The following is a 27,061-nucleotide window of genomic DNA, read 5'->3' as shown; positions in this document are numbered from 1 at the left end:
AGATAAGACCATAAGTCCAGGACATGAAGCCAGTTTCTCCCTCAAGTCTAATGAATCTTTCTAAGATAGCAACTCAGAGTCCAAGAAGCTGAGCAGAGGTTTCAATAGACTCATAGGGCTATGAAATAAAAATGAAAGTTCAGAGCCCATCAAGAAAGAGGGGCCTAACTAACTCAAAGCCTAGCCTAACTAAGCTTTGAGTTAGGACCCCAAAGGGCTAAACCTTAGGAGTAAGGGTGAATCACCAATAGACCAGTTCTTACAGAAACTGAGGGACAACTTTGAGTTATCTCACTTCCTAATTAGAATAAGGTTTATTTGGGATTGCTATGCTTCTTGCCTAGCAGCTCTGCAAAAGTAAGTCCTCTCCGGAAGAAGACAACGTCATCTAGGGGATCCATGTATCTCCATAATTTTCCTATACAAATCTCACACTCATCAAACATAACCACGTATATAAGATGACAAGACATAATTGAGAAACCAAGGTGAACCACAGACACTAGAAATAGACCCAGGAAGTACAATGATCAGACTTGGACTTTAAAATCACTATGAGTAACGGGTTCAAAGAATTAAAAGATCAATGATTTTAATAGAGAACTAAAGGACTAAATGGAAATTCTAAAACTGGGAAAAAAAAACCCATGTTAATGAAAATTAAGAATTCAATAAATTATACATACTGACTGAAGAGAAATTTTAGTAACCTGGAAAATACAGTAAATGTAAATATCCTATTAAAGCACAAAGAGAAAAAAAATCACAGAAATATATATACATACATATATATATATATATATATATATATATATATATCTCCTCATAATGGATGAATTATTTAACTCTAATTTGCCCCAGTTTCCTCACCTGTAAAGTGATAATAATAATAATAGTAACAATTATATTATATGGTTGTTGTAAGGATTACATGAGTTAAACATATAAATATATTATAAATATAAAACTATATATAAATATATGAAGCTTCTAGAATAGTCCCTGACATATAGTAGATGCTACGTATTTCTTTTATTGCTATTATTATATCTTAAAGATATAATAATACTGCATACTAAGAATGCAGCATGGCTTCATTCTTTTTTCCTGCTTCATTCTCTTAGTAGCTGTGTAGCATTCTATACCATGTGCATACCGTGATTTATTTAAGCAATTCCCTGTTGGAGACATTCAGGATATTCTTATACATAGTTTTGTATTGGGTAGCTAGGTTTTTCTCTTAGTGATTTGTAGACATCATTTACATAGGCTATCAGCACCTTGTCATTTATATTGCAAATATTTTTTCCTTAATTTGTTGTTTGTCTTTTGACTTTGTTCATGGCTTTTTTTCCCAAGCAGAAAATTTTAATTTTACGTATTCAAATTTATCATTCTTTTCTTTTATGGATTGCCTGTTTTACGCCCTATTTAGAAAGACCTTCCTCACTTGTATATTTTAATTTTTCTCCCTGTGTTCTATTGAGTGATTTCAAGTTGAGTCACGTTAAGATTGGATTAAAGTTAGAAAAATCATTCTCTGTTATTTAAAGAACATATGGGAGGGGAACAAGGCTAGAGGCAAGGGGCTCAGTTCAAAGGTTTTTTTACTAATTCAAATGAGGAATGAAAAAAGCTTGAGCTTAAAGCAGAAGGGGGGGGGGGTGGGGGGGGGGGGGGCGGGTACTTCCTTGGTGGTCCAGTGGCTAAGAATCCACCTGCCAATGCAGGGGATGTGGATTTGAGCCCTGGTCCGGGAAGATCCCATATGCCGTGGAGCAACTAAGCCCACGTGCCACAACTACTGAAGCCTGCATGCCTAGAGCCCATGCTTCGCAACAAGAGAAGCCACCTCAATGAGAAGCCCGCACACCGCAATGAAGAGTAGCCCCCACTCACTGCAACTAGGGAAATTCCGCGCACAGCAACGAAACCCAATGCCACCAAAAATAAATAAATAATTTTAAAAATAAATAAATTTAAAAAGAAAGCAGAAGGGGGAACAGACTCAAGACATGTTTAAAAGATAAAATTAAAAGAACTTGAAGATCCTTGGATGTGAAGAGTAAGAGGTAAGGAGGCATCTACGTCATAGCTAGGCTTCTGGCTTGGGCCAGATTGACCACTCCTTGGGCGCTTATGTTACGACATTTCTCCTGATGTATTGACTTATGTGTCCTGTCTTCCCAGTGATACCCAGCACCTCTCAAGGGCAGGAACACCTTTGGTTCCCTGTAAAATCTAGGCTGGTGCACACACAGAAGTGGGACCTGTAAAACATTAGTGAATTAGCTTCACAATGGTATCTTCAGAGGAGGAGACCATACGTGCCCTTACTTATGATGAACTGGTGAGTGATGATAGGTTTACCCGTGTTCTTGCATTGGTGGGAATGCTTTCTTAGTCAATCTTTACAGTGCCCTTGTGAAGTGGGCAGGAGTGTCCCTGTCCCCTAAAGTCATGACCTGCCTATGGGAGCTCTTCATCTGAATGTCCCGTGACACCTAAAACTCTACATTATCACCCATGCCCAGTGTGTACTTTTTTATAGTTCCCATTTCGGTTAACTGAACCACCACCCACCCAGGGGCCTCAGCTAGAAACCCCAGCCATCCCTGGCACACCCCTCTCCCGTATAGTCTCTATCTAGCATTCTTCAAACCCTGGCATTTATTCCTCCAAACTAGCTTCAAACCCATCCCCTTCTATTCATCCTCCTGCCATTGCCTTAGTTCAGACTTTATCTCCTATGTGAACGGCTCCATAGGAGCCTACTTCGAGTGTTTTGCCATCTCGTTGCTGGAGTGATTATTCAGGAAACAAGGAGAGAGACAAGGTCATTCCCTGCTTCAAAACCACAGTGGATAAAAGAATAAATAAATGCTGTGCTCACTACATAAGGACCTTTATAATCTGGTTCCTTCCCAGTCAACAACTCCAAACTGACCTCTGAACCCTTCTGTGTCCCCAGACGGAACAGGTCCTCACACATCTCTGTACCTTTGCTCCTGCAGTGAGAGGCAGAATAATAATCCCCTAATGATGTTCATGTTCTAATTCCTGGAATCTGTGAATGTGTTACTCCACCTGGAAAAGTGGAATTAAGGTTGCTAATCAGTTGACCATGCAATAGGGAAATCAATTGGCTTATCTGGGTAGAGGCCCAATGTAATCACAAGTGTCCTTGAATTCTGAAGAGGGAGGCAGGATAGGAGGTCAGAGTGATGCAATCTGTGCAGTACTCAACCCACTGTTGCTGGCTTTGAGGATGGAGGAAGGGGCCATGAGTCAAGGATATCCTCCCCCCTAGAGCCTCCAGAAAGAAATGCCACCTTGAAGACACACTGACTTCAGCCCAGTGAGACCCATGTCAGACTTCTGACATACAGAACTATAAAATAATACATTTGCTGTTGCTTTAAACCACTGAATGTATAGCTATTTATTACAGCACCAATAGGAAACTAATACAGGCATATCTTGTTCTATTGCACTTTGCAGATATTGTGTTTTTTACAAATTGAAGGTTTGTGGCAATCTGGCATCAAGGCAGTCTAATTGCACCATTTTCCCAACAGCATTTGCTCACTTCATGTCCCTGTGTCACGTTTTGTTTATTCCCACAGTATTTCAAACTTTTCCTTTATTATTGTATTTGTTCTGGTGATCTATGATCAGTGACCTTTGATGTTACTACCAGGACTTGCTGAAGGCTTAGATGATGCCTGGCATTTTTAGCAATAAAGCATTTTTAATTTAAGGTATGTAAATTTCTTCAGACATAATGCTATTGCACACTTAACAGACTACAGTATAGTGTAAACATTGTTTTTATATGCACTGAGAAACCAAAAATCTCATGTGACTCTCTTTATTGCAATATTTGCTTTCTTGTGATGGTTTGAAATTAAACCCACAGTATCTCCCAGGCGTGCCTGTGTACTTGTCATACCCTTGGAAGGTCCTTTCCTCAATTGCCTCAAGTTCAGTCCCACCAATTCTGGAACACTTCTTAAATTCCCACCACAGGTAGAGGGAGTGAATGTAGAAGACTTCTCATATCACATCATTTTCTCCAGCAGCAGACTGCACTGTAATTTATCTGATTCCATATCTATCTCTGCCACTAACTAGAAACTAGTTTATCATGATTGAGGTTGTCTCTGATTTATTTTTGCTTCCACAGGAACTAAGACAGAACCTGGTATTTAATGTGAAAAGAAAGAATGACATATGAGAAAATAGACCAAGTGAAGTTATGACTTGCCCAAGGAGCCACAGCTCCTTGGTTAGAGGTTGCTGGGATCAGAACCATGGTCAGGCTTTGCCACTATAGATTGACCCAGGGAAAATGGGATCCTCTGTAAACAGTTTTGAGGCCAGGTCTTCCTGCTTTTCTCCCGATGCCTTCCTGGTCCCACATCCTTTTTCTTTGGGCAACTGGAGAAATGTTTCAGCTCTAAAATGTTAGTCTCTGCCCACCTGTTGTTTAGACCAAATCGTGAGCTGGGATGGTCAATTTATTGGCAAAAGTGTGTTAAGCACCCATCTGTACTCAGTACAATTCTAGTCTCTAAAAGGATGTTGACTGAAAAAAATTGCACAACCTAAAATTTTTGAATTATATTTTATTCAGTGGACATACTGAGGACGTAAGCCTGGGAGACAGCCTCTCAGACAGATATGAGGGACTGTTCCAAAGAGATAAGAGAGGAACCAGGATATGTAGGAGTGTCTGCAACAAAAACCAAGTAGTTGGAGCATCAAAATGTTACTTAAATTAAAGAAAAACCAGACATCTCAAGTTAATGAATTTAGCACCTTTCTGTGTACGGGAAGATGCAAGGGTCTGGGCTCATTGAAATCATTCCTTTGATAGGCACCTTAACTGTCTAGGGTCAGTGTCCTGTTATTTTCCATCCTGTATCCCCTCAGTGGCTGACGGCTTGATGGCTGCAACATCCTTTGTTTACTGATATGGCAGATGACATTTTTTGTCCACAGGGGACAGTGAAATATAATCTCTTAGTGACTTTATTCTCCAGCTAGAGAGACAGATGATAACCGGATGACAAGTATGTGGCAGAGGAGGTAAAGGACCTTGGAGATCAATAAGATAGAGGTAGAGGTCAAATGGGAGTCCTAGCCACATGTGATCAGAGTCCAGGGAGGGGCTTCTGAGGTCTGGGCTCCTCGAGGAGTAGGGCAGACTGGAGCTGGGGCAGCCAAGTTTTCCTGGAGGCTGAATGGAGGTTGCCATTGTAGAGGTAATGAGTGCTGTGGATTTCAGTTAGGGCAGGACCGGATAAAACGGTGTCTGATTCTGCAGACAAAGAAATTCATTTCTTCTTTCAGTGAACATTTAGGGAGCCCCTACCATGTCTGGGAATTGGGCAGGGTGATACAAAATGAGAACACAAAGCTGAAGGCCACGGAAAGCAATTCTTGCGTAGCTCATGTTGCCATCCAATCTGGTTCAGATCCAAATCAAATTCTATATAGGTGTTTGATAAATACATGTCTATGGATGGTTTAGAGATTGTTCCCAGCTGGGAGAAATCAGGGGAGGCTTCTTGGAATAGGTCTTCTAACTTGGCTTTGAAGTGTAGTCAGGCTAGTGACAGGCAAGAGATGGAGAGGGCAGGTTGGGTTGAGAACTTGGCTCCTTTAAGGTGCATATATTTCAATGGGGATTTATGTTATGCATTATTAAAGCTTAATGGTTCCCTCAAATCATACTGACACAAAGTAAGGCAGAGCAGTTCACCAAATAGCAGATTTTGCCCTGAGCACAAGCACTTCTCCATGCATGGAGTAGTCCCCCACTGTTTCTGGTAAGAGCCTGTGCTGGCTTTGGAAATCAAACAGGAGCCCTTAAACAAAATACTCCCTCACCAGCAAAGGAATAGCTATGGTCTGGGTTACCCCAGGACAACATCTGCAAGAAAGTGATGCTAATGGCAGCCATAGGAAACCTCACTGGCTCCACTCAAGGTGAGCACTCAGGAGAGGTGGGTCTTAATTACATTTGTATTTGTAGCTTGTCAGCCAGCATCTCCTTACCCAGTAAGTACCCAATAAGTCAAGTGTGTGCTCACTGACTTTCTTACTCGAGGGATGGAACTACTGAGTGGATAGATGGATGAGAAGATGGATTAATGCCTTCCTGTGTGTTGTCACTAAATGATTGGACTATTACAGCTTCTTGGAATGTCCAGTTCCTCTTCTTCTGGTGAAGGTGTGACTGAAATGGTCTACATCACGTGACATACAGGTGTTTGTGTAAGTCATCTGTTTGTGAGTTCCATGGGGAATACTCAGGAAGTGTTAGGAATACTTAGGAAGAGTAGAGTGCTAGAGCAGGGATCATTATGTTCAACTCTCTCAGTGTGTGAATGAGAACATCAAGGTGAAGGGATGTGTCCAGGGTGGCTCAAGTTTCCTCTTCCAGAGATATATTTCACTGGTTGTTCCTGCCCACCTTCCAGGTCTGGGTTTGTTGACTCTCTCTTTTGGTCAAAGGTCAGTTGTTTTGAATCTCTTCCCAGTGAAGCCCGAATACAGTCCTCAGTGTAATGACAACTTATAAAGCAAAACAAAACAAATGTGTTGCGAGCTCAGATACTGTCACTGTCAAATAACAGAGGCAAGAGTGTGGGGAAAGAGAAATCCAGGCTCTCCTCTCTCTACAGAGTGACTTCAGGGCTCCTGCCTTTCCAACCCTGAGGCTATAGACAAGGGGAGGCCAGGACCAGTCCACAGGTGTCTCACTCAGAATATTCTCATTTCTGAGGGTGCTCTGACCTGGCCTGGGGAGGGTTGGGGGCTGGGGGAGAAGAAGGAAACAGCTTTTCTATTCTAAAGAATCCTCCAGCACTTCCCCATTCTGGGCCTTGAGGTCCTGGCCCTGTTCCAATTTGGTTAATTACATTTTCTCTATGCAAATTGCTCCCCTGAATTTGCATAGACAAGCTGGTGGAGGTCCAGCAGGCTTAGCAGCCTCTACAGGCTCACCTCGAGTCCAGGTCCATTGGCCTTCCTCTTGGCTCCTCTGGGGGAGGCCTGGTTTCCAAGTAGCAGCACCTGCCCATTGTGGCCCTAACATCTGTGGTCGATCTGTACACTTAGGGAGATTTTTTTATCTGCCTAAGGGCTCTTGAAGCCATCAGGGTGGAGACGGCCCAGAGGAAAAGCCAGAGGTGACTGCATGATCATGGTCATGTACCAAGTCTGCCACCTGGAGTGGAGCACTTCCCATCACTCAACCTCCATTCATCTCTGAAACTTGAGCTAGACTGAGATCAGTGGTTTCCAAATCTTTTTTAGCATAACTTTTTTTTTTTCTTTTGATGTGGACCATTTTTTTTTAAGTCTTTATTGAATTTGTTCCAATATTGCTTCTGTTTTATGTTTTGGTTTTTTGGCTGCGAGGCATGTGGGATCTTAGCTCCCCAACCAGGGATTGGACCCACACCCCCTGCATTGGAAGGTGAGGTCTCAACCACTGGACTTCCAGGGAAGTCCCAGCACCACTTTCATAATTATTTCAATAAATGCTTTTTTTAAAAAAAGGAAGTCAATATATGACTAAGGGTAAATCAGAGTTTTTCTTAGACAGTGGTGCCCATGTCCAGAGCCTTTGGTACCTCTATGGATGTCCCCTGCCTACATGAGAACTTAGTGGTGACCTTTGAAGGCAAACTGCCTGAGTTCAAATTGTAGTTCCTTCATTTATCAGCTGTGTGAGCTGGAAAGGTTAATTAAGCTCTCTATCCCTTAGTTTCCCCACCTGTGAAATGGGCATATATCTACCTCAAAATGTCATTGTGAAGATTAAATGAATTCAGACATCAAAAGCACTGAGAACACTAGCACCAGCTCTGTGCCAGGCACTGCTCTATGCGCTTTACTTCCAATAACTCACGAGAACCTCACAATAGCCCTAAGAGTTAGGTGCAGCTGCCGTCACCATTTAACAGAAAGGGGATGGGAGGACAGATGTTAAGTCACTTTCCAACAGTCACATAGCCAACAAAGGACAGAATGGGACTTGAATCCAGGCAATCTGGTGCCAGAGCTCAAGATCTTAATTATGATGCTGCCCTGTCCAGTCGTAAACACTCAGTATTATTCAAAATCCTTTCAACACTGACTTGCTGGAATTCAGGACCATTGAAAGGAATTTATATATGTAAAGTTCTCAGTGTGGTGTCTGTCACAAGGCAGGTGGGTCAAAGGAATTTAAATCTCTGTCTCCCTTTTCTTCTCATCTGTTCTCACTTTAGTCTCGATGTATATTCAGCCTGTCACAGAAAATCACACCGTGCCTTTTTCAAAAAAATATGTTAATAACTTAAAAGGCATTATCCTCAAGATGTATTTACCTGGGAACCATTTTTTCCCTCCACCTACCTGTTTTTCTCTCTCATCTCTCCCCTCACCATCTTAAGGGTTTAAAGGCTCACATTATCTCATAATAGTTGATTTCCCGGTCTGTGCTCCTGTGAGGACAGATTGTGTTTCCTTTATCTATGAATCTCTTCAGATAAGTGCAGAGCTGGGCACGTAGTAGGTGCCCAATAATTGTTTACTGAGTGATTGAAGAGAGGAATTTAATTTATTAAGTAGGGGGTTGGTTTGGGGTCTGGTCTATGTAGGTTGTGAGAGGGGATTATGAAGACCTTCAAGGAGCAGGCAGAGGCTCTGGCTGGACGTGATAAGCCCAGGGATGCAGGTGGGCTCTGGGAGGGGGCCTCAGTGAGGAAACTCGAGGGGGGGGCAGGCTGCGTGCAGACGGGTGGGTGATGAGGGGCTGGCAGGGGCAGTGGAAGTGAGCCCAGAGACCCTTTGGGGAAAGCATTGGTAAATTTGACAATTGCTTAGACAGGGGTGGGGGGATATGTGCGAGCAGGAGAAGCTGGAAATTGGAGACGTAGTCCCTGGCTTTCTGATCTTGGAGTCTGGAAGTGTGCTTGCTCCTCTGACCCCAAGGAAGAGAGAATGGCAACAGTCTGGGGATGAGGGTGAGGGTGGAAATGGGGGAGGAGCAAGGGGGGTTCAGCCCAGCTACACACAATGCTCTTTCAAGAGGAGAAAATGCCCACCCAGGCTATAAACAGATAGAAGAGGCACTGAGCAAAAACAGAAGCACCCTGAGAGTCACGTGCTCCCAGGAGATGTGAGGAGCGCCGCCCGGGGAGAGGTCCCGGGATACCTGGTGACCCACTTCCGTTTGCATTGTCTGTTTCCAGAGCTGTCTGTCTTGAGCTCTTGTGATGCCAGGCCATCAGACTGTTTCCAAAACCAGCTTCCTTGGCTGGCTTGACCGGCTGGAGAGCCTGGGGCTATGTGATGTTCCGCTCAGTCGACAAACATCCATCGCACGCCTATTGGTACCCAGCCCGGTGCTCAGGGCAAGGGGGCTGCTGCCGGGCCATCTAGACCAAGAGGCCACAGGACTGACCCTGGGCAGGCACAGCACAGGCCGCTGTCTTTCCCGGCTCAGGAGCTGGCAGGGGGGCGAGCTCTCGCACTCACAGGAGCCTGAAAGCGGGTCCTGGACTGAGCAGGTACGGCTCCCGTTAGAACAGGGAGTGGCGGTGTCTTCCCCTGCAGTCTCAGTTTTCTTCATTTTCATCATTTTTCAGGGTTCTGCCCTCCTTCCGAGAGCCCCGCAGTGTCCGTGGACTTGGCCCTCCACTGTTTTGGACCAGGGCTGTCCCGGCCTGACTTCAGTTACTCCTGGCTCCCCAGGTCCAGGCTCACAGCCCCGGCTCCCTGACCCCCTGCTCCCCTTCAGCCAGGAAGCTTCCCCTGAGCCCACAGGCCGTTGCAGGGGCTGGCACGGCGCTGGGACAGAGCCCGGCTCACAGAGCCCACGCGCCGCAAGGACCTCACCCTGTGGAAGCCCCTCACCGTCCTGCACGCTTCTTCACTCAGCCTCACAAACGGCCCCTCCTCCCCCAGCCTCAGAAGAAAATAACTGGAGAGATGACGTCCATGCTCCACGCAGAGGCCTTGCTCGTGTCAGCAGTGGGGTTTGAATGTGGTCCATGTGTAGCTCATGTGTGTGTCACGTTATTGTGTGTGTGTGCGTGTGCTCGCCTGTGTTTCTGCCTGAGCCAACCACTCAGAATCTGTTTATTTCCCTTTTATGATCATTTTCTCTCCTTCTGTAAAGCGCTAGGATGGGCCTGGCGTTCCAGGAATTGCTTGTAAGTGGTCCTCCAAGCCTGGAGCCGGCCTCTGCTGTCCCCATGCAGTGAGCGTAATGGGTCCTCCCAGGGACAATTTGCATAAAGGATAAATAAGAGAAACACAATGTGAAGTTTATTCATTTTTAAATCCTGCAGCGTTTGTGATTGAAGGCCCAAGCTCAGATGTTTGCCGGATGCGTCCCATTAAGACTCAGGGCTTTGCTAATGTCTGCTCTGTTCCTGCAGGGGGTGTAATGTGTGCCCCTTCCCACACTGGAGTGCCGTTTCCAGAGCCTCCCGTTCAACAAGGGACGGAGGAACGGCGGGCTGTGTTCCCTTCTTCCAGGCCCCCTCGCTTTAATTTGCTGTAACAGAGCCAGCACATTAAATACAAAACATATTGATGTTCTTGGGAACCCTGGAGGGTCTTTACCCCTCCTTGCCAGAAGAGCCTGGCATGCCGGGAGGGGGAGGAGACGGTGTTGGGCACGCACGCGGAGTGCCCCGCCTCCAGCAGGTCACGACTGATCATCTGTCAAGAGCTGTGCCCTCCCAGAGGGCAGGGGCGGGTAGAGGGGCAGAGGGGCCATCGTTCATGCCTCAGAGCGAGAGGCCATTGTGGACACAGCAGTGGTTTATGGACTAATGACAAGGAAGTGAGGAAGAGAGGGAGGGAAGGAGGGGGGAAGGCAGGCAGAATGCCACCCAGCAATAGTGCTTGCCTGGGCCTCATCACTCCCAGGTCAGTGTCATCTAGCAAGTTCCCAAGGTGGTACAAGAGTTAGAGGAAGCTGGACGGAACTCTAACTCTTGGCATCTCTCTATTCAAAATGCCCTGGAGCTTCTGGAATTTGGCAGGGTGGATGTGGCTGTCACCTCGTACGTATTTGTTACAACAAGTGATGCAAGAAGAATAGAGGCATCTCCTCCAGCAAATTCACTATTTCCCTAACAGTGTGTCCCCCAGGGCTGGAGGAACAGAACCCAGCAGGGGAAACAATACAGTCGGCACTCTGGCAGGACAGGGCAGGGCCAAGAACCAGACCCCACTGGACATACATTCTTTGCTCAGGCTGGCCGAGAGCCTCCAAGCTCTGGGGTGAGAACTTGCCATTTTTTTTGAAATGATTAACTATTAAACAGTTAATTTAGTCTTCTCTTGACATATACACCCTGCTAATAGTAGCTACCATGTACGTGTGGCTGCCTGTGCTACTGGACTCGTGTTGCTTCCGCAACTTCTCGTGACTCCAGAAGTGATTGTTATCGGGACACTGAGACTCAGTTTAAATTAATTTCAGAAGGTCACAGGCCTAAGAACTGCCTGGACTCTGATTCAAACCCAGTCCCGGGGCTGGTAGTGATCGTGGTGTTATAGTGGTGACGATTGTGTTGGTATTAATGGTGGCAATTATTTTGGTGGGGATGGGTGTGGTGATGATTGTGTTGTTATTGTTGGTGGTGATTGTCATTATGTTGGTGGCAGTGTTAGTGGTGATGCTTGTGTTGGTGACTGTGTGGTTGTGGTGTTGATGTTCGTGCTGATGATGGTGTTGGCAGTGATGGTGATGGTTGTGCTGGTGGTGACAATTGTGGTGGTGGTGGTGGTGATGAGTAATGACGGTAGTCGTGGTTTTGGTGGTGATGCGTGTGCTGACAGTGGTTGTAGCTGATATCTGAATCTTCTTATAAGAAGACCCCTGGAAGACAACATAATAAGGACTCTGAAGTAGTTAGTTGTAAGATGCCCAGACTATTAGCATTAGTCTCTTGCACTGGCTTCTTGGGTTGAGCAGGGAACTTACCACGGACTGAAGGAATCAGGGTATATAAGCCTGTCCTGATATCCAGGTGAGCTGGAGAGGCTGGGCATTTTGTATGTGATTCTGTGAGGAACTCAGGGTTCCTAGACCTTTGTAAACAAGGTCTGGCCACATAAGTGGCCCCTTTCACTGAGGAATTTGAAAAGTGACAGGCAAGGCCCCTGTCCCCTGAGTCTGGCCCCACCCACTGGCCCAAATATTCTCTATCTGCTGATGCTTCCTGGAAATTCCACTGTTATCTACTCATTTTAGGTGGTTAAACGTTTCATTTTCCTGGTTTAAAATGCACATTTCCTACTCTTGAAAATTCTTTAGGGGAACTGATGGTACTGAGCAGCTTGTAGCAAATGCTCTGTCCCTGATCAAAATCCATGTCAATTCTGATTAGGAAGAAGGCCTAAAGACCTCTAGTTTTAGCAATCCTAATCCAGATGTCCAGGGACTGTAGATTAAGTCCCACCCACCTTGACATGGATAGGTTCTTTGTATCCAGTGAAATTGAAAGGATGGGACATGTTGGGGACCTGGGAATAAGGAGGAGTGATGAGGTGAGAACAAAACTCAGGGAAGGGGGAGGGGGTCTTGGGGACACATGTCACCAGCCAAGGAGAGCTGACTGAGAGACAGCTGGACCACACACACCACTGCATCCACAATGAAGCTGCCTGGCCCATTACCCCAGCCTGGACTGACCAAGGAGGATACCAGACCAGCCTCCAGAAGAGCAAATCACTCCCCAGGAACCTGTGCTGTATAATGCTAATCATAGTCTTGTTACAAGCATGAAACAGGGGCTCTGTTTAGCACTTTACAGTCCACAAACACTTTCATATCAATGCTTTTATTTAATTAATTTAATCTTTGCAAGAGTCCAGAAAAATAAGGTGTAAATATTATTCCCATTTTGCAGATTTGGAGACTGAGGCTCAGGGCTTGCCCAAGGTGATGCAGCTAGGAAGCAGTAACGCCAGTATTAGACATGAAGTGACATTCATTTATTCATCGGCTAATCATGGATCACCTACTGTGTCCCAAGCACTGAAGTAGGCACGAGGTAAACCCTAAGGATGGGAATTCCTTTTGTACCCTTCTTTCTGTTTCACTGTATCTCTTCATAACAATAAAAAGTAACAGGTGAAAGTCTGACAGCAAGTAAAGAAATAGAATTATTAAGCTCAGATACCAAAACACCAAAATGTTAGCCATCCAGGGCCATTCAATGCAGTGATCAACAACCTCAGATACCCCAGTATCATGTTTTCCCACCCAGCACCTTAATGCAGGGTCATAATGGTGATAATTGCACTACGAAAAGGTTCAATTATACTTGACAAATGGCATTTGTAGGACAAGAAAATGTGTAATACATTTTGAAAAGATATTTAGCCATGATTATTTTAAAATATATCAGAGTTGAAATATCAGTCTTGTAGCGAACTCGTTTGTGGGGCTGCTCCATCTTTGGAAAGACTGAATAAGGGAGGCATTGCTGCATGGGTAGGACCTGGTCCTTGTGTGCAGTCCAGGCACCTTCACCCTGGAAAATGATGCTGGCTGGTGAATACAGTCGTCCCGGTATGTCCTTCTACGACACAGCCCTGCCCATGAGGGGCTCAGGTCGTGCGGTGTCGTAGGGCTCAGATGCTCCCTTCCTCCTGTCTCCTGGCCTCCGCAGACTAGTTCAACCTACAATGGGAAATGGAAGAAGTGAGGGAAGCCCGCTGATGAGGGGTTGGAGTGAGACCAGTTATCTTCCCTCGATAAAAAGAAGTGTCTTTAGGGCTTCCCTGGTGGCGCAGTGGTTGAGAGTTCGCCTGCCGATGCGGAGGACGCGGGTTCGTGCCCCGAACCGGGAAGATCCCACATGCCGCGGAGCGGCTGGGCCCGTGAGCCATGGCCGCTGAGCCTGCGCATCTGGAGCCTGTGCTCCACAATGGGAGAGGCCACAGCAGTGAGAGGCCCGCATACTGCAAAAAATAAATAAATAAATAAATAAATAATACAATCCAGTTAATTCTGCGTGTGATTTTTGAGTCAGAACTGGGCTGATTTGGGCTTTTCATGGGCAACACAATCTTAGGAATGGTCACTCACTGGCAATTTCGCTGATTGCTGCCCCCTTGCCCAGGATGAGTTGTTTGTTATAGAGAGTCTGCGTGTGTCCCATTGTTAGGGCTGGCAGATAGAGGTAATAAAGTTGACTGAAAGTTTAAGCACTCCTTTAGGATGGGCACCCATGTCTACCGAAGTAGATTTCAAGTGATTCCTTTGCATCTTGTCACTGACTCCCTAAAGTTCCTGAAACAGTTTTCCTCACTGAGAGCTTTAGGGATGCGGCGTGTGCGTTCCTGCGAGGTGTGCAGAGAGCTGCCAGCTTGGGACTCGTGAGCGGAGAGTCCACTGGCCCTGAGCACAAGGAGTCTTCTTTCCACCCAGGCTCTTGCTACTCATTTCCTAATTCCAGACATGGAATAACCTGGGTTCCCTCATGAAGTGTGGGTGGGTATTCAGCTAATGATGGCTTAAGCCTATATTTCCTGAGGACTCCGCAACCCCCAAAGAGCTTCTGGAAGAAGGAAACACGTTAGAGCAGAGGTGAAGGATAGGAGTAACTGGCAGAGCATCCCCCAAAGCTTTCTCCGAGAGACACCTGATGACTTGGTACAGCACCTCCCAAACGCCTTGTATTTCAGTGAGTCCCCATCGCAGCACCTAGTTAAGAAGAGGTGGAGCAACCCACCAGGAAGGTATGGGAAGTTTCTAAGTCAGATTGCCCACTGACTACATGATCTCTAAGACTCCATGACTCTTGTATTGATAGTATATCACAAGCAGGCTTGTGGACGTTTATCTGGGAGATAGAAAAATAGAGATTGAGTCAATACCCAAAGCCCTCTAGACACGTGCTGGCTATATTTAACAATCAACATTTGAAGGTAGCAATTTCCAGCCTGCTTTCTACCTCCCCATAGGTATTTTCATCCAAGAGTGAGGATTCCTGGCTCTGGTCTTAGTTCGATCTCTAAGCAGCCATGCGACCTTAAACACATTTCTTTAGCACCTGATTCTAGGCTTGCTCATCTCTAACCTGGAGACAACATGGTACTTTTAGTAACACCCAGCTAGATTTCTGGGTCCATGGTCTTCCTGAGGTCAAGGACAAAGTCCACTTGCTTTCCCTAGCTCTCTGGAATTCCACATGGGTCAAGGAATCACATAGATAGATGCTAGTGAGCTGAAATATGGTCATAAATGGGAGTGTACTTAAGAAAGGGAGAAACAGAAAATTTTCTACATGAAGGTGAATCAATTGTAAGGTTCCTTCTAGATTTAAAGATCTATGATGATCTATTTTAATAGAGATAAAAATGTATGTTATATATATTAAAAAAGGATCTGTGATGCTGTGACGGAAAGGCAGTGTAGGGTACTGCAAAGTCCTGAACTTATTTGCCACGTCATTGCCACACCTGCACCTGGTACTGATTAACCTTTGTTGAATCATTGTGCTTCTTGGGACAACATGATATGCCCTGCCCACCCCAGAGAATGAATTAAAGAATCAGATGAAATTGGGTATTCGAAAGTGCTTTGAAAAGTGCACAACACTATTCAAATGCAAACATTAATATTTGATTAATAGTGTGAATGATCATCTCTGGAGTGGTTTTTTGATCGACTACAAAGATTTTCCAGTCCCCCAAATCATTTTTCTTAGCTGTCCTTTGTCCTCTCATCAAATTATACAGTCTGTATTCTCTAGGTCAGTGGTCCTAAACCTTGAAAGTGCATCAGAATCTGGAGAGCTTGTTAGACCAGATTGCTAGTGTCCGGCTCAGAGCTTCCAATTGAGTAGGTCTGCGGTGGGTCCTGAGAATTTGCGTTTCTAAATTCCCAGGTGATGCCGCTGCTGCTACTGGTCCCAGATTACACTTTGAGAACTACTGGTCCAGGACTCCTGGTCTAATTCTTTGATGCACTTCGTATTTATGTAGACTTTTCATAGCTTGATTACTTCCCAGATATTTCACAGTATCCCTGTGAAATGGATGTAAGGTCGGCAGTCTTAGGGATATTTTATTAACACACAGAAGAGGACCCAGAGCCTGGAAGTGATGATGAACTGAGGGCCTCACAGTGAATCAGTGGTCAAATGGAAATAAAATCAAGATTTTTGGGGTGTCCATTTCAGTGTTGTTCCCATTGGACTGGACTGACCCCTACTGGCTGGTCAGTGATGGCCACTGGAGCTCCCCACACCACGCCCAATCCAGCTTGGGCCGGTAACAAGTTGCAAGGCTACCTACACAGTTCAGTGTCACAGGCAACTTTTGGCAGCTGGTGCCGTGAGGCATCTGCTTGTTTTGATGGAAGGTATGTAGTCAAGGGATAAGTTGCCACTTTGGCAGCTGCAGTGTTTATCAGATTCTGTAGGTGGGAACTGTCCCATCTGTCCCTCCTCTCTCATTAAGCACTGCACTAGGTGCTTTATCTCATTAAGCACTCTATAGGAAGACAGAGTCCTCAGTCTGTAGCTAACTTCTCACCCGCATGGCTTCCCTAGACCAGTGACAAGCACTCCTTGGCCAAACTTCGGCTCCTTTGAGCCCTCTTCTCCCCTAGCCTTTGTTTTTGGTGTGCAGAGCCCAGTTTTAGCAAAGAATCCTGCTAAGCCAGTCTGTCTGGAACGCCCCACCCTTGATATCCAATCAAGTTCCTCAACCTTCACCCTTGATACTTGACCAAGTTGCTCTTCAGTAATGTTCCCTCTCCTTCCTCACTCCATCCCCAGCTGGAAGTCTCCACTGGCCCCTGTTGTATTCGGAGTTGAGTTCAGTCTCTCTCGCCTATTGCAATAGTCTTGAATAAAATTTATCTTCCTAGTTTTGACAAGTGTCTGCTGAATGATTTTTCTTTAACACCAGAAATGAACTTGATATTCTTCCTTCTGTTCCCAACTTGGGCACCAAGGGACAGTTATGTCCTCAAAACTGGATGACTTGTTGACCCAACATGTGAATCTTGGAGTGATGGATCATTTATTCACATCCTTCTAATCTGTCCTTTGCCAGCACTATATCCAGAGGCCCCGGTGGCACCAGGAAGAGGCCAGCAGTGCTTCAGCCAGCAACCTATTTTTCCCCTCCCCACACCCTCCATGGGGACCCCACTCTTTTCCCTCTACTGAGGTCCAGGGTCTTGTGGGTCCCAAGTGAGGCCAGATTTTGTCCCCGCAAAGACTGGCCATGCCCGAGACCCTGAAAGAGCTGAGTTGGAACAGCACTGAGTCTTTCCAAGCTGCTCAACCAAAAAGAGTGAGAGGTATCAAGCGTGAAAACCAACGCATGAGCTATAAACACCAACTACAAGCACCTAGTCCCGTGAAGCCAGAGAGTAATGCTAGATCTTTTGGATTTATTGTTTTCTTCCCTTCTCCCTTTCCAGATTCACGGCACTGTTCTCTGGGTTGAGCAGGTTTGTCTGCTGCTATTATGGCTGTCTCTGCTCTTGGATCTCTGTGTGTGCATGTGTGTGTGTGTGCATGTGTGTGCACGTGTGTACGAGAGCGTGTGCGTGTTTCCTCCAGAGTGACTGGTTTGTGCTGTCATCAGCCGTTGTTTTGGTAAATGGCGAGTTAAACAGATATATCCAAGCGTAAAATCTAAAAAATGTTCCCTCTGGGCACCCGGGGGGTGTTGCTTGAAATCAACTACATATCAATTGAGCAGCGGCGAGCGGATCCGATGATAAATTCCAGTCCACAGACGCCTTATAAATTACATTTTTTTGTTCGCGATCTTGCTTCATCTCAGCTCCCCAGAGGCCCTTAGACTGAGAACTATGATTGTGTTGGAGAAACGTTTGCTCAGCTTGAGCGAGGCCATTAGCATTGCATGTGCCAGTCCGTCCCTGAGCTCCCCCCGCCCCCCCCCTCCCCCGGCCCCCCTCCCGCTCCTTTAACAAAATACAATATGTGCCTGGTAATTTTTCTGTTCATTATCTCATTGTTTTCTGTAAGTACAAGGTTAGATTGAATTACTGCGGGCTCTGCCGTCTATTTGTAATTCTCCTTCCATGCCGAGCTACTAATGAATGGGCAATTTAGTCAATTCTTTGTAACGGCTTCTTCTGTGCGTCAGCCACTTAATTACTCTGAGCCTTTCTCACTGCTGCTTTATTGCACGGAAAGTCAGGGCTGCTTGGAGGGCTTGGCACGGGGATCTCCAGCTTCCAAAAAAGAAAAAAAAAAAAATGTCAGAGGCAACCAGGATTCTGAATCCTTGATGCCTTCTGCAGTGGCTGGAGTAACGTTCAGTGGCCTCTGCCCACACAGTCCCCTCTCCTTCGGCACACAGGGGGGGTTTCTCTTCCTTCTTCTTTGCTGACACTTCGGCTTAATCCTGTCTGTGCTGGTCATCGGGGGGCAGGAGGGCTCAGGCTCCTGCTCAGAGAACAGCCTCCGAAAAGGCAGTCCTGGTATTTATTTATTTATTTTTTGCGATACGCGGGACTCTCACTGTTGTGGCCTCTCCTGTTGCGGAGCACAGGCTCCGGACATGCAGGCTCAGCGGCCATGGCTCACGGGCCCAGCCGCTCCGCGGCACGTGGGATCTTCCCGGACCGGGGCACAAGCCCGTGTCCCCTGCATCGGCAGGCGGACTCTGAACCACTGCACCACCAGGGATGCCCCCCAGTCCTGGTATTTTAAAACATTAGTATTATGAGCCTGATTAGTATTCTACTTATCCCAAACCCTAGCCAAGGCTTCCACTCTGGGACAAGCATTTCGTCCTTGCCGCTGTATGGAGCACCTCACCCTCATAACACAGGGGAACAGGGCAGGGTGTTTACTATCCCCACTCAACAAAGGGAAGTCCCAAGTCTGGACAGAGTCATATGCCTAAGGCCAGTGAACCAGATATTGCAGAACCACGGCTAAAGTTTCCTCAGGTCATCATGGCACCTTCTGTCCTCTTCCTGCTGTCCAAGGGGGTGCTGGAGAAGAGCATCCCGTAGCTAGGCTGACGTGTCCCAAGGTGGAAATAAGTGTGAGTTTCCCTTAAAAAGACTGGAATAACCCTGGAAAGGGAGGGACATTATGGCAGTGACTGAGAGGCTGAAAAGCCCAAGGAACTGAGAACTCTTTAAACAGAATATCAGATTACAAAGTGGCATCTTCAGATACATCAGTCATGCTACCAGGATATTTCTATGTGCCCCAGAGTTAAGACACACATATACTGTATCATCCAAACTGAGACACTTTTAGAAGAGAAAGGAGTCACGCTGAATAATCATGCTGGGGCCATAGGAGTAAACCAGGACTGTCCAGAGCAAACGAGGTGGCATGCTCCCCCTACCCAGGTAAACGAGGAAGGTGAACGCTTTGCTGATGGCATGCCTTCAGACCCGACTATCCTGATGACAATACTTAGAGAAGCATCTCGCCAGCTGGATCCACTCCTGTGTTTACAAACATTCCCTGTTGCTGGGCGTCCCACTGATGTATATGAGCTACAGGGAATCTCTACCCGTGTCCTGAAAGTGATGGATTCAACAAACACTGCGTGAGCCCCGACTAGGTAATAGAGACATAGCATGAGAAGATGAGATTTTCTGGCATTTTGATTTGACTGTTCTAGCAGAAGGGAGGAAAACTGTCCTCTGAATGCTGCTAATCTCCTGATCTCCTGAAATGGGCTCCTGAATAGGCTCTGCCCAGAAACCTCGTGCCCTCCTTTTGGGTCTGGCTCACTCCTGCTCATCCTTAGGATGGGCAGCTTAAATGTTGCTTCCTCCGGGAAGCCTTCTCTGATCTCTGAGGTTACATTAGAGCCCCTTGTTATTCTATTTCACCGCATCCTGTACTTTTCCTCTTCGTTATTTGCCACAATTAAAATTATTTGTGGAATTGTGTGTTCAATATCCCTCCTTTCCCACCCCCGTGCCTGACCTGCCTTTAATAAATACTTGTTCAGTAACAGTAGCTCACATTTACATAGCACTATCCAGGGGCCAGGCACTATTCTAATTGATTTACAAATTTTACTCATGAAATCTCCCCAGGACTTTATGTGGCTGGTACTATTATAATTCCTATTTCACAGACAAGGAAATGGAGGCTCACAGTGTGAAATAGCTTGCCACAGGGGAGGCAGGATTCAAATCCAGGCAGTCTGGATCTCAAGTCTACAAAGAGTTTAGAACTTGGAGCCAGAACTTGTAACCTCCGGGCCTGCCTCTGCCGCCTATCAGTGATGTTTTGGCCAAGTCACCAGGTCCCTAGGTCACACTGAGTTACCTGTGCAGTAGAGGTAACAACTTCACTCACAGTTTTGCTGGGAGTGGCAAAGAAATGGTGCTATTATGTGCCTGTGTCGAAAATGCCCTGGGTCTGTGCAAACAACATTTGTGATTGTTAGTTGAAAGCAGCCTTACTGCCCGCCTTCCACACAATGGGCATCACCACCGGCCCCCAGACACCACAGCATTCCCACCCCGACACCTTTACTCATCCGTCCCAGACTTGAATGTCCAATTCACCACCCCCTCCCTGTTGGTATCCCGGGGCCAAATACAGAGCCTGGCATGTAGCAGATTTATAAAAATGTGTTAAACTGAACAAAACCACCACCTCTAGGTGCTTCCTCAGCAGGAAGCCTTCCTGGGTTGCTCCAGCCTCTCTGATCTCTATCTTCTCCGTGCAGCTCACAAAGTCTACAACGTATCACAGAGCTCTCAAGTCTCTCCTGGCTGCACCTGTTTTCTCCATCAAACTGCAGGTTGTGAAAACAACTTAGTGGGCTTCGACCAGGAGGAGGAAGAGGAGAGGAATAGAAGCAAACAGAGTAGAAAATGCCAAGACGCCTCATGCATAGTAAAGTGAAGTTTGCTTTTAGGAAACATGTGTGTGTTGGATCACAATGTGAAACGTGTATCTTAATCTGAGGCTCAGTCTGAAAGGTTTGTACAGACCTGCTTGGGTGTTGCATTTGTCTAAACTTGTCTAGAGCAGGAGACGCAGCCTCTCCTTAGCCGGTGGTTGCTCACCCTGCTGATGGGTTCCTTGTAGGAACGTCTGGGCTGGTCAAGGCATTGTCTCTGCAGCCCCCACCCCTCCCCACACCCACATCCCCAGGGGATCCAGGGCTTTCAGTACCAAACTTCCCCAAGGGCAGCCTCTTGCCCTAGAGCTTGCCCAAGTCTTGGGTGTCCAGGGGAGTTGGAGTGGCCACCTCCTCTCTTGGGGGCTTAAGGGTCCCAGGTTTCCACACCTCCTGTCTGTGGGTTCTCCTCCAGCAGTTTCCCCGCCCCTCCCTTGGGTTTCTGAATGTCCTGCTGTGGCATAGCTTCCTGCAGGGCAGGACAAGCTGCTTTCTTTTCCCCCTTCTCTCCTGTCTGCGTAGGGGAGCACTTCCCGACCATCCTGAGGCTTGCTATTACGTTGCCATCCTAAGCTTCATCTGTTACTAGCATCCTCGTAGGATCTTGGAGAGAATTCAATAACAGAAAACATATGTGAAAGGGCCTGGCATGAAGGAAACATTCAGTAAACCCTCCCTCCCTCCCTCTCCCCCTCCTTCTTTCCTCCAGTTCCAGCCATAGCTGGGATCGGGACAGGGCTGGGGATAGAGGATTAATGTGAGCGTGGGGCTCGGGTTGCTGCAATGCTGGCTTTGCTGATCACAGTCCAGTTGCATGTGTGTCCCATGTCCTCCTAGAGGTGGCTCTGCACATGGCTGGGGGAAGCAACTTCAGTTTCAGTAAACAAGAGTTCCATTTCTGTTTCACAGGAAGCAGCTCGCCCAGGTCAGAGAGGCAGGTGGGTCCTGTCCTTGAGGTGACTGTCAGCTAAGCAAGCTCCGTGGCCATGGAAGAGGAATTGAACACAAAGCCCTGTCCTCAACGGAGCATTCATTTTACTGGGCAAAAGTGGCGAGCCCTGAGAGAGTGTGCCTCTGTCCTGAGCTCTGCCCTGAGCTCTTTTTGTAATTCAACTCATCTCATCCTCACCAGAACTCTGATAAGGTAGGTGCTATTTAATCCCATTTTACAGATGAGGAAACTGAAGCTCAGAGCTTCTGTCACTTCCCCAAGTTCACCCCGGTAATAAGCAGGAGAACTCGGATTCTAGCCCAGGCAGTCTGGCTCCAGCACAGAGCCCTGGTTGTGGGAAGCCTAAAGGGGAGGCTGGGGCCTCCTACAGTCATCTTTCAGGTAGAACACAATGCTTTGGTCCAATCATTTTTGGAAAATACCCTGGCAAAAAGTATGAATCATGCTTTTTTAAGAGTTCATTGCCTTTGCCACAATTGTGGGACTCTAACTTAAAGAAGCAATGCAAAATCAAGACCACATGGTATGAAGATGCTTTTTACAGTATCCTTTTAATAGGGGGAGAGAGAAAACTCACCTGTAGCAAAAAGGTGTCCAAGCCTCACCCCTGTCAGCCTGAGACGGCCCTTCTCCCAGGCCTTACCACCCCCCCCCCCCCCGTGTATTGTTCCATTTTAAAAAAGACTGTCTGTCAGTCAGCCTCCCCACTAGATACTCAGATTAATGAGGGTAGGGACTCTTGTTTTATCTGCCCCTGAAATCCCTACACTTAACAAGGGACTATCATATCCTGGGCCTTTGGTAAATATCCACAGAGAGAAGAGACGATAATGGTCGAGTCTAGATGATGACGTACAGGGTTGCTTGTAAAAGTTTTTCATCTTTGCTGCCTGTTTGAAATCTTTCATAGTGAAATGTTGGGGCAAAAAAGAATAGATGAGGGAAATGTATAAACAGATTATAATAACATGGAAAATGTTAATGCATGTGGGCAGAAAAACTACGATTACATCTGCAAAAATGGGTATGGAAACAATGGTAGTAGAAGACAATATAAAATGCTGGCAGAGTTTGGAGACAGTGACACTATGCATGATTTTAACATTTCTTCTTTCCCATATTTTCTATATCCTTTGCAATGGATGCATTTTACTTTTATAATAAAGAAAATTTCTTTTTCTGCTGTGAGTCCTCAGCCCAGATTTCCATTAAAAAAAACAAAAAAAAAAAACGAAAAAATAAAATGGGTCCTATTTTCAGCAAACCTAGTACATAAAGGCAAAGATAAACTTTCAGTCCATGAAAGAAGCCTTTGCTTTATGGCCGGATTCCCAGCAGTACTGCTTTCAAAGGCCAGTCCTCTTAAGACATGACAGAGAAAAGAGATCCTTGTGGCTGGTGCAAGGTGGTGTCAGGACTCCCCTCGTGGCTTAGAAAGAGATGTTTCCTCCCCAAGAATGAGTAAGCCTTCTCCTCTAGCCTCCCCAGGTTTGGAGCCTGGCAGAAGGTACTGGGGCTCTCAGCTGCCTCTTACCATCTGTGGGAACAGGTGATGGATGGTCCAGCTCATTCCATAAAGCCCGGACCTCAGAACCCCCAGAGGAGGTGAATGCCAAGAGACGCTGCCAAGCTGACCTGACACATCAAAAATGCCACACCTCTTCTCCCCTCCATAGCACTGACCAAAGGTTCCTTTGGGCCACTCTGATCTTCCCAATCTGGCCACAGTGACGGAGGCTGCTACTTCCTGAAGACTCCCCAGAACAGTGATTTTCTGTAACCAGGACCATGTGGCCACTCCCAGTCTCTTCCTCCTGCCTGAATTCCCAGTACCTGACCCCCTGCCTCACACATATGTCATTGGATGAGGTCAACGCCATTGTCCTGCAAGGATGGGCTTTTCAACTCCACCAGGAGGGGCTGAGCCCCTGGTTCCCACCTGCCCCCCACTGGCAGTGCTCTTGAGCGACTTCTGCAGTCCCCATGGGTGGCAACTTCCATCTTTCCAAAGGAACTAACATTTATTTTTAAGCACCTCTAATCAGTTGGAGACAATGCTGTGAGCCCAGTTAACTCTCCCCTGGTATTTTGGGGTCTAATTATGATCCTTATTTTCCCAATGAGGTAAGTGAGGCTCAGAGAGGTTAAACAACTTTAATAAGGTCAAAGCTCCTAAGTGACTAAACCCGGATTTGAGTAAAACGTTTAAAACTAGAATTATCAAAGAAATGTAAGGAATTATGTGGGTTTTGTACCTCCAGGCACACTCTTTGACAATATAAGTATAATTGGAGAGCTGGTCATCACTCATTCACATCTTACAGTGAATTAATAAGAAGGATTTCCCCCCTGACAGCTTCCCAGAACCCAGGCACCTAGAGAATGGGATTTCGGTTAATGGGGGTGAGTGGTAGGAGGCATAAATTTGGAGTAGGGGACAATCCGGGGAAGAGGACAGGCCATGCTGGGTCTGGAGGGCACGCAGAGGCTCGAACCCAGGGGATGGAGAGGATTGTGACTAGGAGCAAAGCACCCTAACACTAACCTCTCTTTATGATTATGTGGGGACTTCTGCCCATGATCTCAGGTCATAGAGAGAGTCAGGAGCGTTGGTTCCCCACCCAGTGGAACTGGGAATGGGGAATTTGTTTGGAATCCAGCCTCAAAATCCCATGTGGATCAGAGGGGGCAGCCATGGCTCACTGGCCGGGAGCTCCGGGCAGTGACTTTGGGTGGATCTTTCCCCCACTCTGGACCCCAGTGTCCTCTCAAATGAGATTTATGGGTTCCGCCAGCATTAACCCTGTGATTCCATGCATTAGCACTAGTATTGGGCTCATTTCAAAGGTAAGGGTATTCATAGGGCCTTAAGAAGAATTTCAGACACAGTTAGGATGGCATTGGGAGGCAGAAGGGCAGGTCATTTTTTCATCCGACACCTAGGGATGACACTGAAGGAGAGACTCAAAGATACTGTCACTCACTCAGTACTGACCTTAGGTAGAGCCACTCCCTCTCTGCTCTGAAATCAGCTCCCTCCCTGTCTGTCTCTTGCAGGGGATGAAAGGTTTTTGAGAGCAGAGACCTCCAAACACTCAGCTCCTTCCATCATGCCTGGGACTGTGATGCTGTAGTTGCTAATTGCATGTTCGCTGAATGAAGGAACAAAAAAATCCCTGAAATTTGCACCTATTAGAATTAATGCCTTAAGACTCTGTCTTAAGAACAAGGAGATACCATTCTGAGATCTGGAATACTTGAAGCTGACATCTAATCTGGCTCTCATTTCCTACCCCTTTCCTTCAACCATTTACAGGAGGCATGTCCCACCTAACAGATGGAAAAACTGAGGCCCAGAGAAGAGATGTGACTTAGAATTTTCCATATGTAAAGCAGGAGGAGACCAGCAGTCCCCTAACATGTTCTATATTTCTTAATGTTACAGATGAAGAAATTGAGCCCCAAGGAGTGATGAAGGTGGCATAAGGTCCTGCAGCTCAACAATGGTGGGGTAGAGACAAAAATCCAGTTCCCAAATCACATTCCAGAGCTGCATAGCAATCCTGGAGCTCAAGCAGCCCTGATACCCTGCTCCAGGTTCCCATGGCAACCATGTGGAACAAATCATCCTCTTTGGGTAGCATTGACTCATTCTTTTTTTTTGGATGACTCATTCTTTATAATGCTTTTTTTTTTCTTTAAGGGAAAATACATTTGCATACACTTTCACCGTCCCCAAATGGACCCATTCATGAAAGGAAGACACTAGGATACTTTTGAGAAAAGAGGTAACCGGGCAGGAAATGGAGATCCTGACTGATGAAGACCTGGGGAGACCCCTGGATTTGGGAGTGTATCTAAAATGGATTAATGACTTGGAGAAAACCATTCTGGAATCTTGGTTTGGAATTCCTTGACTTATCTTTGCTACCCCTCTCTGTAGATCTCTTTCTGAGTTATAAAAGCCCTTAATTAAACAAAAATATAGTACATATTCCTGGCAACGTGTGCTTTCCAAGAGGTTTTTACCATATTTATTTCATCTGATCCTGCTGAGTCGATAGGGTGGGTATTGACATTTTACAACTGGGGAAACTGAGGCCCAGGAGGTGAAGGTCACAGGGCTAGTGTGGAATTCCTCAGCAAATAGAATTCTTCTCTGAAGAGAGACCAAGGAATAAGGTCTGGTACGCATCAGACATTTGCTGGATGCCCTAGCGACACTGGGGTCTCAGCCACATGAAGCTGGAGACAGGGTCTGGGAGGTTGTGAACGGCAAACAGTTAACTAAACAAGGAACGGAAACTCTCACATGTTGTTATAGCTGTCATGGAGGGAACACCTGTAGGCACACCGATAGGGGGCCAGGGGTGTATCTCTAAGAATCTGGTGGTTAACTTGAGAACCAAAGGGCGGGAAAGAGTCAGATATGGGAAGAGGGAGAGGAGAAAGCTCCTGCAAGCTTCCTGAGAAGCAAGTACCCTGAGGAGGAAGGTGGTTGGCATCCTCAAGGAAGTGAACTGTGAACGGAGGCCAGGGAGAGTCCAGTGTGGAGCAGGGAGGGGAGGAGGGACTAAAGGTGAGATGGGAGGAGTGGACAGGGCCCAGATTATTCCAGGCCTCACAGGCCAGGGTAAGATGCATGCGCCCAATCAAATGCACCTTCGCTCACACATACCCAAATGTGGGTGTTCACACACACAACCGTGCATTATTCTTGCACATACGTGGACACACGTGCTTAACAAAAGCATGTATATGCACACTCTGTCTTGCACACACATGCTTTGTTTCATAAATGCACGTATTTACACACGCATGCCCCCTCACACATAGACCCTCACACGTGCCCACGTACAGCTCACGACGAGCCCAGCTCAGATGAGCTCTCAGCTACAGATGAACTTCTCTGCTGGTTGGTTATAATCTTTCATTGGAACTGACACATTGATAGCCCCAGTTTTTCTAGGAAGTGACCTTCATGCCGGCTATTGATTTCCAGTGGCTTTCAGGCTCCCGCCACTGGAGTGACAGGCCTGGTTGGAGGTCAGCCTTTAAATAAAGCTTCTGGATTACTAAGTACCAGTGAAAATGGAAATTGGCAGCCCTGGCTCTTTTTACGTGGCCTGCTCCTGTGGATGGGGTGTCAGCCCTGGTGAACTAGTGACTACCTCCTGTTCCTGCACCCTGCCCCACCGCTGCCCC

Source organism: Tursiops truncatus, chromosome 13 (assembly GCF_011762595.2).
Source record: "Tursiops truncatus isolate mTurTru1 chromosome 13, mTurTru1.mat.Y, whole genome shotgun sequence".
Classification (NCBI taxonomy): domain Eukaryota; kingdom Metazoa; phylum Chordata; class Mammalia; order Artiodactyla; family Delphinidae; genus Tursiops; species Tursiops truncatus.
The sequence above is the reverse complement of the archived record's forward strand: the minus strand, read 5'-3'. Positions refer to the sequence as shown.